Below are 13,396 nucleotides of genomic sequence, written 5' to 3' on the forward strand. Positions count from 1 at the left end.
GCAGACTGTATATGAGCCTGTCCATCTGTTATTCAATAAAGACTCTTTGAGCTTCGTATTGATAGGTCTATGTCCAATTTCCTAGGTACTTAGGTAGTACTGAAATATCTCTGCATCATTACCCTTCACATGGTCTCTGTTAAACTGTGGGAGGTTAAAGTATGAGACTCAGAGCATTAAGTGTTAGGCTTAAGCAGCAGCTTCAACTAATATAGTTATCTGCGTTTCACATAAGTTAATAATATCATATTTTACATATAAGGACACTTTACATTAATAGTTTAGCATATAGGTAGTAAGTCAGTACAAATGTAAGTATTTAAGTATAAATTCTAGTTTAACAATGACTAGAGTGTAAATCTGCAGATGTACAACCAACTAGAACTGACATCTTAAGACAAGCTGAAAACAAGAAGTGTTAAAATTGGTTCATAATGGTAAGGTAGCTTGCTTTGCTATATTGACTATATATGAGACGGCTAGGGTATCCATAGTTAGAGGAGTAAGTAGCAGGTCATTGAGAGTAGGTAAAACAAATAGCTGGTGTAAGAACGGTTCATGCATGCAGTATAGGAATTATCAACCGACACTACGTGGCATGTGCTTGATTTTTATTCCTGGGAAGTGAAACAGCTGTCTGCTACTGTATATACATCTCAGCTAAAATGATTAATTTATCTGACATGCCGAGCCATGACTTCCCAGTTATCACGGCCCGACAGTATCTATTAGACTATATATTGAGAGTATAACAATAAATAGACGCTGTATATGTTTGCATGCAAGTTAGTTCCAGTGTAATTGCCATAGTACTGACCCTATAAAATTAGATCTAAAATGATTCTAGCTAAAACATATAGTATCTTAAGAGCAAGCACTGGTTATTAGTTTCTAATGGGCGATGAGGCTAGAGATAACAGGAAGAGTTAATATTAGTTGCCAGGCTATCTTCTTCCTAAATGTTCAGCGATATAAACATAAAACCCTGACAGCATAAACAAAAAAGGTGCTTAAAAATGTAAAACATTGGGAGAACTGTGGATTAATAATAGTGTGCAGGAGCTTACTAAATAATTTCGATAACATAAACAGTCCAGTCACAGATGCAGGATACTAAAGTTTGTATGTCCCTTAAAAAACAGGCCTTACATAACATCTGTGTAGATTCAGGTGGTTACAGATTCTAAGATTATTCACCAAATATGTTCGTCTTACCATGCTTCTGTTACTCGAATTTTCCTATAACCCCAAGAGACAGTGTTATGTGTATATAGAGGAGGGGGGGGGGGAACAAGAGTTAGCGTGGCACATTACAACGTATTCTTCTAATCACATGTTCTGGATTAAACATAGGGCAACTTATTAATAACTTGACTGTACTCCCTGTAGGGTTATATACAGAGCGCAATAAAAACATGTACCCCATAGTAATGTGAAACAGAGCTCTAAACTATGGCAGTCGTGGGAGAAATATATCTACTAGGCAGTGTTCCCATGTAGGTGCAAAAAGTAGTGGTATCCTGCAAGATCATCAGTGTATTAAGAGAAAAAGCATAGGTTAACATTAAACAGTTAATGCAGTATAACAGTTTACATTGCAGACAGCTTCAGACACATTAGAACTAATGCTAGTGGAGAGAGAAAATGTAAAAATTAAGTAACGTCATATCAGTAGATTTAACAGTGATAAACAAGGTATCCGACCCTGTACAAACATTTTCCCAAAGTTGAGGGGCATTTGTCCCACCTCAACTCTGATATGGGATGGGAGAGTCAGGTTAGTGATCAGATGAGCAATTTCAGAGAGTGTGTTTATATTTGACAAAACGTTCCTGGCTATCACATCTCTCTAAGAGAAATGCCTCAAGCTGCTAGCCGACTCCTCTTCTATGGCTGGTAGGGGACTCATTACAAAGTCTCAGGTCAGCAACAACGCTGATGAAATAAACTGCCGATCGGTAATCTCTAGGTCGATAAAGTTCTGGGAACAACAGTCCTGCAATGGCTTTAATTGTCCTCCACTGCGCTGCAAAGTACATTCTTACTAGCCCACACCGCATTTGTCAGGCTTGCTCCGCAGTGCATGTGCTAGCTTCCGGCTGAAGACCATAGTGGTGACCCATACCGGACAAGGCAAGGCATCCACTCTAGTGCAGGACATCAAGGCTGTAGATAGATAACAGCGCTGGCACGGTAGGGCAAAAGGAGTTGGGTTTCACCCCCAGCACCACGATCGCTTTCTTGTAGTAGGGGAAGCATAAGCTTAAGGCCGCCCGTAATTCACAATAGGTGGTTGAATCAATGTCGACAGTGAGCCCTTCTTCTCTCTCAGTCGGACGGGTGCAGGGCGGCACTCGCCGACAATCCTCCTCACTCTGCGGGTTTAAAGCATGTAACCCAGCAGATAGGCTTACATCTAGTATCTCCGCAGGATCTGACAGCATTATGTCCCGTCCAGCTTCAGCTTGTTCAGACAGTGAGGTTGGCCGATAACTCTCGCTGCCTAGAGTAGTTAGCGTTTCAAAACGAAAGAGGTGGATATCTTGCAGTAAGTCTGCATGGTGAAAGTCCATAGCTCGCTCCAATGCACAAAGTGCCTCCATGATGTCCGCCGCCATCTTGAGCGGAAAGACAGCGTGTGTCTGAGGGTGTATTTTTTTTTATCTGCCTGCAGGTCTTCAGTAATAAAGCAAATTTCCTCCTTTTCACGGACAATGTCCTCAGGGTCAGCTCAGCAGTGCTGACATTTCAACCCCAGATCGAAATTTGGGCAAACAGCCTCCATTATAAGAATTTAGAGCCGGGAGCTCTACCAGGTTATGTCTAGCTGCTTCGGCAGTTGGCTCCGCCCCCCGTGTCCGCTTGTTTTAGTGATCACCCATGGGTACTTTTGGACATTATACGAAGTCTCCAGACATGCTTTTCTTCCTCATGGCTTTTGTTACTGCAGGGAGCTGCCAAGTTATGCTGCCATCTTAGAGCTTGGCTAAACTCCGCCCCTCTACTCAGTTTAAAGGGACATCAAACACTAGATTTTTCTTCGCATAAATGTTTTGTAGATGATGCATTTATATAGCCCATACAGGGTTTTTTTTTTTTTTTTTAAATTATAATTTTGTTATTTTTAAATAACATTGCTCTGATTTTCAGACTCATAACCAAGCCCCAAAGTTTTAGGATAATACTGATATATACCTACTCCAGCTTGCTCCTGTTTGTGTAAAGAGTCTTTTCATATGCAGAGGAAGGGAGTCTGCTTTTTCCCACTTTCAGTTCCCAGCTACCTTTTTAACAGAGCTAAACTTAGAGCTTCTAAGTAAGTTTTTAAACGGTTTTATACTGGATTTTTAGATCCGTATCTGTGTAAATTATTCTTTATAGTAATGTCTATTACATGCAGTTATATAAAAATTGGTGTATACTGACCCTTTTAAGGAAGTTTATTATGAAATCTTGCAAGATTTCAGTGAAATCTCATGACATTACAATTTTTTTTGGTTAAGCTTGAAATCAGAGCTATCCAGTAAGCTCCCTCCGGTAACCGGTACACAGGACAACAACACCACCATTGCAGGGCTACTGTGGAACTGACTGATCCACTTATATCCAGTGTTCTCCCTCAGTATAACCGCTATGGATTTAATTAATGTAAGGCCAATACATCAACTCACCCTCGGCGTCACTTCAGGGACTTTGACCTCTACAATTTAAGAGGTAAGTTTGAATCCCAGGTTGTTCAGTGAGCAGTGTAAGTAACAACTGGACCACGGAACGGGGAACCATATTGATTATAGAAAATGAGCAAAGGAAGTTTGCTTTGCTGCTGCTTTAAATTATAGAGGTCAAAATCCCTGAAGTGATACCGAGGCAAAATAAATTAGTGGTTAAAATCTTTATTATAGATTAGAAACTAATAATACGTATTCCATGAAAAATGTTGTCTAATTATGTACTGCACAACAAACTACCTAAATGATAGTGAACAGTCCATTAAAAATACTGATGTTGGGAAAGAAATATTGGCCATACCTTTTGATTGGATAGATATGGCATGCACCTTTTACCATTTCTGCAAAGCAGACACCTTTAACTTTTTTGTTTAAAGCTGTGTAACACCAAAACCCATCCAAACTGTAAGAGAATGACATAAGATTAAAGCGTTACAGAACAACATATAGGGAGCATTTGATAGTATCACTTCTTAAAGGGACAGTAAACTATAAAATGTTTTTTCCCTTAATGTGTTTCCAATTACTTTTTTTACAAGTTGCAGAGAATAAAATGTATGATACTTGCTTTTTAAAAGCTTATTTGTGTATATGAATTAGCTGATTTTGTGCTTTGAAGCCACAACCTTATAAAATGGGTTGAACTTGTAGGTATAATCAGATCTCATTACTTTATCACATTGTGTACATATACCTGTATCTTTATCTTATATCTGTCCATAAACCAATCACCAATACTTGGAGAGAGCAATGGAAAATTAACATTGTATTACCTTATTTCTTCTATAACCCACTGGGAGTGTAATTTCTTCTACTGGCTGTGTTAACACAGATAGGCCTTGAGGCCAAAAACTTTCAGGATGGGTGGGGATACCACAGGCTAAATCAACTATTTCAAATGCCAATATAAGGGTAATGGAAATACTTGTAGATAATTTAATACATTCCAGCAGGTAAAGTGGACCATTGGGAACAAATTAAAGGGGAGACAATTTTTGAGTAAACTGTCCCTTAAATAAGCAAATGAGGCCTCACATTTAACACTCCTTTGGTTCCTTAGGGATAAAAGTGCAACTCTAACTTCACTCCCTTTATAAGCATTTGAAATATATGATATTCATTCCTCATCCCTATAATCAAAGGTTATTTAGAAACCCTGGACCCTTAAGTCTCTAACTCATAATAAAGGTCTATGACTGCCTTAAAACCTCATGGAGTCAATGCCTTAACCACAGTATATGTGCTAATACAAACCATTTGTAAACAATAAAGGTGCATTTCTGGAATTGGTCAATAAAACAAAATCCTTAATTATCTCACTTAAAAATTAACTCTAAATACCATGGAATGATCCAGATCTTATATGTTTTATGCCCAATACAGTTGCTTAATAATAGATAAATTGCTGACAACTAAGACCATATTTAAAAGGACAATATCCGATCTAAATACAGAACAATTAACAATACCTTTTAAAATCTCCACCATCTTAAAGGAGGATAAACCACATGTAGCAATTCTTACTACAAAATTTTAAAGTGACATAATACATCAATAAGTTACATAAAATGGACACAAAATCCCCCTATAAACTGTTTCTAACTTATACATGAAACAATGGGACACAGAAAAACCTGCCTTGGTATATAACGCTATTCATCATATCAGCAAATATATTTATAAATCTACTACAGGAAACCGTGAGAGCTGTCAGGGAGCAGGGCTACCCTGTGTGTAAGAAGTGAAACACAGTGGCAGAGAGCAGGAAATATAAATAAGTCCAAGGCAAGGTACAGGTAAGGAGAATCCAATAGGCATCATCAGAATATAATTCAGGTCAGTTCAGGCAGAAAGTATCAGAAACAAGGAGTCAGGCAAAGGGTCAAAACCAGGAAATCCGAACAGTGAGGTAAGGAGACAGGAACAGGTATAGAAATAAAATGCTTAGCTACTGCAGGAATACGGGCAGAATAGCTCAGCAACAAGTCAGGGCTCAGACTGGAATTTAAACCCAGCAGGGTCGAGGAACACCTCCGTAGTCCAGGCAAAATGGAAGCTTCTGATACCTGGCAACCAATGGAGTAACAGGAGGGAGAGGCATGTCAGTGAGGTTCTCCCTGCTGAAGGAAAACCCCTGACACATCTCCTGTGCACACTCACATGCCCGTGCGCACATGCCACAAGCACATACACGTGCACTCACACTCACTCGTGCACTCCGCTCTGTCAGGTGCCGTTACAGCCGCGGGAGGAACTTGTGTTGGTGCCCTCCGCCATACCCGGCGGCGGCCAGGTAATGGGGCACGCCTGGCCCCATGACACTTATACTTTATTACTCTTCAATCACTCTTCAAAATATGTGATTTTTTTTCTTAATCTTGCACAAGTTTGACCAAATTGTAGTGTATGGAATATTCTGTAAAAAATATAATGGAATTTTTTGCAAAATCTTTCCTCTTATTTTCTTAACTTATAAATCTCCACTAAATTTTGCTTCTTCAAATGCAACATTTAATGATGCAAAATCGAAACCTCTTGCTAAGAGTATTTGCATAATTTATTTAGCTTGTTGCTCGTATTTCTCAACTTATTTTACCATTATGTCTCAGTCACAAAACATTCTCCTATAAAGAGTACTTTCTTTCTCTATCCAAAAATATTAGATAACTTTATAAACTACTAATATGGAATACTACAATATATTGAGACAATGGGGCCCATTTATCAAGCTCTGAAATGGAGCTTGTGGGCCCATGTTTCTGTCGAGTATTCAAACTCGCCACAGTAGTTATGAAGCAGCGGTCTAAAGACCGCTGCTCCAAAGCCCTGTCCGCCTGCTCTGAGCAGACGGACAGACATCACCTGAAATCAACCCAATCTAGTATGATCGGGTTGATTGACACTTCCCTGCTAGCAGCCCATTGGCCGTGAGTCTGCAGGGGGCAGCGTTGCACCAGCAGCTCTTGTGAGCTGCTGGTGCAATGCTGAATATGGAGAGCGTATTGCTCTCTGCATTCAGCGATGTCTTGCGGACCTGATCCGCACTGTCGGATCAGGTCTGCAAGACATTTGATAAATAGGCCCCAACATCTACAACTAATCATCAATATTCTTCTCTCAAGATTAGGTCTCTCAAAAAAAAACAAAATATTAACAAAATTGCACAAATATGGCAGATAATGATGGAGATATATGGGCACACATCCTCACTCACCCAATATGATGAGACTTAAAAATGTACCTATGCTTATTTTAGGTCCCCACAACAACAACAACAACAAAGCCCTGGCCAAGAAAAACAACATCAAAATAATCCCACCACATAATTGACACCTGCAAAATTAAACCCTGTGTGGATCTAATGGAGCCCCTGATTCTCCATCATAAATATAGTCCCCTACCTGTATCCTCAATCCAAGAACATCAATGATTTTTTGTTATATGGGTCTCAGCTACTTGTAATAGATTAGAAGTAACCTTCATGATTCAGATAGGGCATGTCATTTTAAATAGCTTTCCAATTTTCTTTTATCATCAAATTTGCTTTGCTCTCTTGGTATTTTTAGTTGAAAGCTAAACCTAGGTAGGCTCATATGCTAATTGAAGGCCACCTCTTATCAGAACGCATTTAACTTTTTTTCACAGCTAGAAGACTTTAGTGTGTATCATATAGATAACATTGTGCTCACAACCTTGGTGTTACTTATGAGATGGCACTGAGTGGCTTAAATGCAAGTCTGTCAAAAGAACTAAGGAGGCAGTCTGCAGAGGCTTGGATACAAGGTAATCACTGAGGTAAAAAGTATGTTAATATAACCATGTTGGTTATTTAAAGCTGGGGAATGGGTAATAAAGGGATTATCTATCTTTTTAAACAAAACCAATTCTGACTGTCCTTTAAGTAAGCAATCTAGGCTTTTTAGCATTTAAATTTTAGGGCTCAGTCGAGAGACTTTAAGGTCTTATTATCATCTTTAGTGTTGAAATAATTACTTTGTTTTTTTCACATTCAAAGGTCTAAAAATATATTTTTTTAAATGACATAATTGGTTTTAATGTGCAAAACAGATCCTTAAAATCAACCATGATATTAAGCCTAACAAAACTATTGCTTAATGTGGTTTGTACATTTTTAAAGACATTTTAATAGAATATATCTGAGAGTAAAACTATAAATTGGCTATTTTGCAAAATAAGCAGCAATTCAGTACTTCAAAGCACAAATTGTTAATGCACAAAAATATTCCATTTAACTGCATATAATATTTATTTTTATTATGTGGTAAAATACGGGCTCTTGTCTTCCCTTTTTAAAACATGGTAGTGAATAGAATTTGACTTGCTCAAGTATCATTTAATACAGGGTGCTGTGGTTTGGTGTTTTAAATATTAGTGGCTTTTACTTAACATTCTATTGTTTGTTCCAATAATCAGCATTTTCCATATCTCCATCATTAATTGAATATATAACTACACACTTACAACACTTGTTTGTCATTGCTGTAACTAAGAGTTCCATAAATCTTGTTTTTCTGTGACATACTGTGAGCAAAATTAAAAATGTTTTGTAATGTTTCCAACAATAAATATCCATAAGCTTTAAGCCATGTTTGTATTTTCATGTTTATCCAAAAGAAATGCAACAAAATACGTGACCTGTAATTCACGTTAATAGAGCTGCACTGCATTCTAATTGGAAACTCAGAACTTCCTGGTAAACCAAGAAAAAGTTTGTATATTTGCATCAAAAACATACAAGTGCTTTTATTTTTGCTTGTAAACTGCATAAAAGTTTGTATTTTCTCAAATTAGTTATAAAAATATTTTATAAAAAATGTGACATTGCTCACTTTCTGCTACGTATAATTATCATATGTAATTAATGTTATAGGGAGCACAGCAGAAGATTTAGCAGAAAAACTGAGGGCCCCGGTGCAAAGGTTTTTTGGGACCCCTGAAGGTAACTCAGTAATAAGCAATTGTAGCAATATAGATGCTACTCTGTATAATGATTGTGAGAATAGAAATATATAGAACTGCAACCTGGACTAATAAAAGGCCCCCCTGCATTAATATTGTACACATTCTGCACACATCTTTGTATAGACTGGCTACTTTTGGACCCCTTAGAACTTGGGCCTGGTGCCACTGCACCTGCTGCAACAATGGTAATTCCGTCCATGAGAATCAGTGCCATAAAACACAAGCAGATATTTCTGTATGTGCCACTGTCCCTGCTCTTTTTCCCCCATTTTCTTATAGTGTTGTGTTCAAGCAAGCAGCCATGGAACATTTATGCGTTATTGGGCTCAGCCTGATATGAACAAGACAGGTTTGGGGGTTTTTGTATAGCAAATTCAAACAGCCGAATGACGGTTCCTTTAAGGGACGTCATCCAAGATGGCGTCCCTCGAATTCTGATTGGCTGATAGGATTCTATCAGCCAATCGGAATTAAGGTAGGAATATTCTGATTGGCTGATAGAATCAGCCAATCAGAATCAAGTTCAATCCGATTGGCTGATTCGATCAGCCAATCAGATTGAGCTTGCATTCTATTGGCTGTTCCGATCAGCCAATAGAATGCGAGCTCAATCTGATTGGCTGATTGGATCAGCCAATCGGATTGATCTTGATTCTGATTGGCTGATTCCATCAGCCAATCAGAATATTCCTACCTTAATTCCGATTGGCTGATAGAATCCTATCAGCCAATCGAAATTCGAGGGACGCCATCTTGGATGACGTCCCTTAAAGGAACCGTCATTCGGCTAGTAGGCGTCGGGAGAAGAGGATGTTCCGCGTGGGAGGTCTGCAAGATGGATCCGGAAGAAAGAAGATTGAAGATGCCGTTGATAGAAGACTTCATCCGGATCATGGACCTCTTCAGCTCCCGCTTGGATGAAGACTTCAGCCGGATCATGGACCTTTTCAGCCCCCCGCTTGGGCTTGGATCAGGACATCGGAGGATCTCTTCAGGACGGATCGGTGAACCTGGTAGGGTGAAGACAAGGTAGGAAGATCTTCAGGGGCTTAGTGTTAGGTTTATTTAAGGGGGGTTTGCTTTAGATTAGGGGTATGTGGGTGGTGGGTTGTAATGTTGGGGGGGTATTGTATGTTTTTTTTTACAGGCAAAAGAGCTAAATTTCTTGGGGCATGCCCCGCAAAGGGCCCTGTTCAGGGCTGGTAAGGTAAAATAGCTTTGAAATGTAGTAATTTAGAATAGGGTAGGGCATTTTGTTATTTTGGGGGTCTTTGTTATTTTATTAGGGGGCTTAGAGTAGGTGTAATTAGTTTAAAATTGTTGTAATATTTTTCTTATGTTTGTAAATATTTTTTTATTTTTTGTAACTTAGTTCTTTTTTATTTTTTGTACTTTAGATAGTTTATTTCATTGCAGTTATTTGTAGGTATTGTATTTAATTTATTTATTGATAGTGTAGTGGTAGGTTTAATTGTAGATAATTATAGGTATTTTATTTAATTAATTTATTGATAGTGTAGTGTTAGGTTTAATTGTCACTTAGGTTAGGATTTATTTTACAGGTAAAAATAACCCTAACACTAACACCCCCCTAAGTTAAATATAATTTTAATCTAACGAAGATAATTAACTCTTATTAAATAAATTATTCCTATTTAAAGCTAAATACTTACCTGTAAAATAAACCCTAATATAGCTACAATATAAATTATAATTACATTGTAGCTATTTTAGGATTAATATTTATTTTACAGGCAACTTTGTAATTATTTTAACCAGGTACAATAGCTATTAAATAGTTAAGAACTATTTAATAGTTACCTAGTTAAAATAATAACAAAATTACCTGTAAAATAAATCCTAACCTAAGTTACAATTAAACCTAACACTATACTATCATTAAATTAATTAAATAAAATACCTACAATTACCTACAATTAAACCTAACACTACACTATCAATAAATAAATTAAATACAATTCCTACAAATAACTACAATGAAAGAAACTATCTAAAGTACAAAAAATAAAAAAGAACTAAGTTACAAAAAATAAAAAAATATTTACAAACATAAGAAAAATATTACAACAATTTTAAACTAATTACACCTACTCTAAGCCCCCTAATAAAATAACAAAGATCCCCAAAATAACAAAATGCCCTACCCTATTCTAAATTACTACATTTCAAAGCTCTTTTACCTTACCAGCCCTGAACAGGGCCCTTTGCGGGGCATGCCCCAAGAAATTCAGCTCTTTTGCCTGTAAAAAAAAACATACAATACCCCCCCCAACATTAAAACCCACCACCCACATACCCCTAATCTAACCCAAACCCCCCTTAAATAAACCTAACACTAAGCCCCTGAAGATCTTCCTACCTTGTCTTCACCCTACCAGGTTCACCGATCCGTCCTGAAGAGCTCCTCCGATGTCCTGATCCAAGCCCAAGCGGGGGGCTGAAGAGGTCCATGATCCGGCTGAAGTCTTCATCCAAGCGGGAGCTGAAGAGGTCCATGATCCGGATGAAGTCTTCATCCAAGCAGGAGCTGAAGAGGTCCATGATCCGGATGAAGTCTTCTATCAACGGCATCTTCAATCTTCTTTCTTCCGGATCCATCTTGCAGACCTCCGACGCGGAACATCCTCTTCTCCCGAAGCCTACTAGCCGAATGACGGTTCCTTTAAGGGACGTCATCCAAGATGGCGTCCCTCGAATTCTGATTGGCTGATAGGATTCTATCAGCCAATCGGAATTAAGGTAGGAATATTCTGATTGGCTGATAGAATCAGCCAATCAGAATCAAGTTCAATCCGATTGGCTGATTCGATCAGCCAATCAGATTGAGCTTGCATTCTATTGGCTGTTCCGATCAGCCAATAGAATGCGAGCTCAATCTGATTGGCTGATTCGATCAGCCAATCGGATTGATCTTGATTCTGATTGGCTGATTCCATCAGCCAATCAGAATATTCCTACCTTAATTCCGATTGGCTGATAGAATCCTATCAGCCAATCGAAATTCGAGGGACGCCATCTTGGATGACGTCCCTTAAAGGAACCGTCATTCGGCTAGTAGGCGTCGGGAGAAGAGGATGTTCCGCGTGGGAGGTCTGCAAGATGGATCCGGAAGAAAGAAGATTGAAGATGCCGTTGATAGAAGACTTCATCCGGATCATGGACCTCTTCAGCTCCCGCTTGGATGAAGACTTCATCCGGATCATGGACCTCTTCAGCTCCCGCTTGGATGAAGACTTCAGCCGGATCATGGACCTTTTCAGCCCCCCGCTTGGGCTTGGATCAGGACATCGGAGGAGCTCTTCAGGACGGATCGGTGAACCTGGTAGGGTGAAGACAAGGTAGGAAGATCTTCAGGGGCTTAGTGTTAGGTTTATTTAAGGGGGGTTTGCTTTAGATTAGGGGTATGTGGGTGGTGGGTTGTAATGTTGGGGGGGGTATTGTATGTTTTTTTTTACAGGCAAAAGAGCTAAATTTCTTGGGGCATGCCCCGCAAAGGGCCCTGTTCAGGGCTGGTAAGGTAAAAGAGCTTTGAAATGTAGTAATTTAGAATAGGGTAGGGCATTTTGTTATTTTGGGGGTCTTTGTTATTTTATTAGGGGGCTTAGAGTAGGTGTAATTAGTTTAAAATTGTTGTAATATTTTTCTTATGTTTGTGAATATTTTTTTATTTTTTGTAACTTAGTTCTTTTTTATTTTTTGTACTTTAGATAGTTTATTTCATTGCAGTTATTTGTAGGTATTGTATTTAATTTATTTATTGATAGTGTAGTGGTAGGTTTAATTGTAGATAATTATAGGTATTTTATTTAATTAATTTACTGATAGTGTAGTGTTAGGTTTAATTGTCACTTAGGTTAGGATTTATTTTACAGGTAATTTTGTTATAATTTTAACTAGGTAACTATTAAATAGTTCTTAACTATTTAATAGCTATTGTACCTGGTTAAAATAATTACAAAGTTGCCTGTAAAATAAATATTAATCCTAAAATAGCTACAATGTAATTATAATTTATATTGTAGCTATATTAGGATTTATTTTACAGGTAAGTATTTAGCTTTAAATAGGAATAATTTATTTAATAAGAGTTAATTAATTTCGTTAGATTAAAATTATATTTAATTTAGGGGGGTGTTAGTGTTAGGGTTAGACTTAGCTTTAGGGGTTAATACATTTATTAGAATAGCAGTGAGCTCCGGTCGGCTGATTAGGGGTTAATAATTGAAGTTAGGTGTTGGCGATGTTAGGGAGGGCAGATTAGGGGTTAATACTATTTATTATAGGGTTAGTGAGGCGGATTAGGGGTTAATAACTTTAATATAATAGCGGTGCGGTCCGCTCGGCAGATTAGGGGTTAATAAGTGTAGGTAGGTGGAGGCGACGTTGTGGGAAGCAGATTAGGGGTTAATAAATATAATATAGGGGTCGGCGGTGTTAGGGGCAGTAGATTAGGGGTACATAAGTATAACGTAGGTGGCGGTCGGCAGATTAGGGGTTAAAAAAATTTAATGTCTAATTTTAATAACTTGATGGATTGCTGACAGTGAAAAAGACCAGGCTAGACCCATCCATGCCGCCATTGTCCATGCCGAAATTGTGCTTAATTGAACCCCTATCGCGGCATGGATGGGTCTAGCCTGGTCTTTTTCACTATCAGCAATCCA

This window comes from Bombina bombina, chromosome 5 (genome assembly GCF_027579735.1).
Source record: "Bombina bombina isolate aBomBom1 chromosome 5, aBomBom1.pri, whole genome shotgun sequence".
In the NCBI taxonomy this organism is placed as follows: domain Eukaryota; kingdom Metazoa; phylum Chordata; class Amphibia; order Anura; family Bombinatoridae; genus Bombina; species Bombina bombina.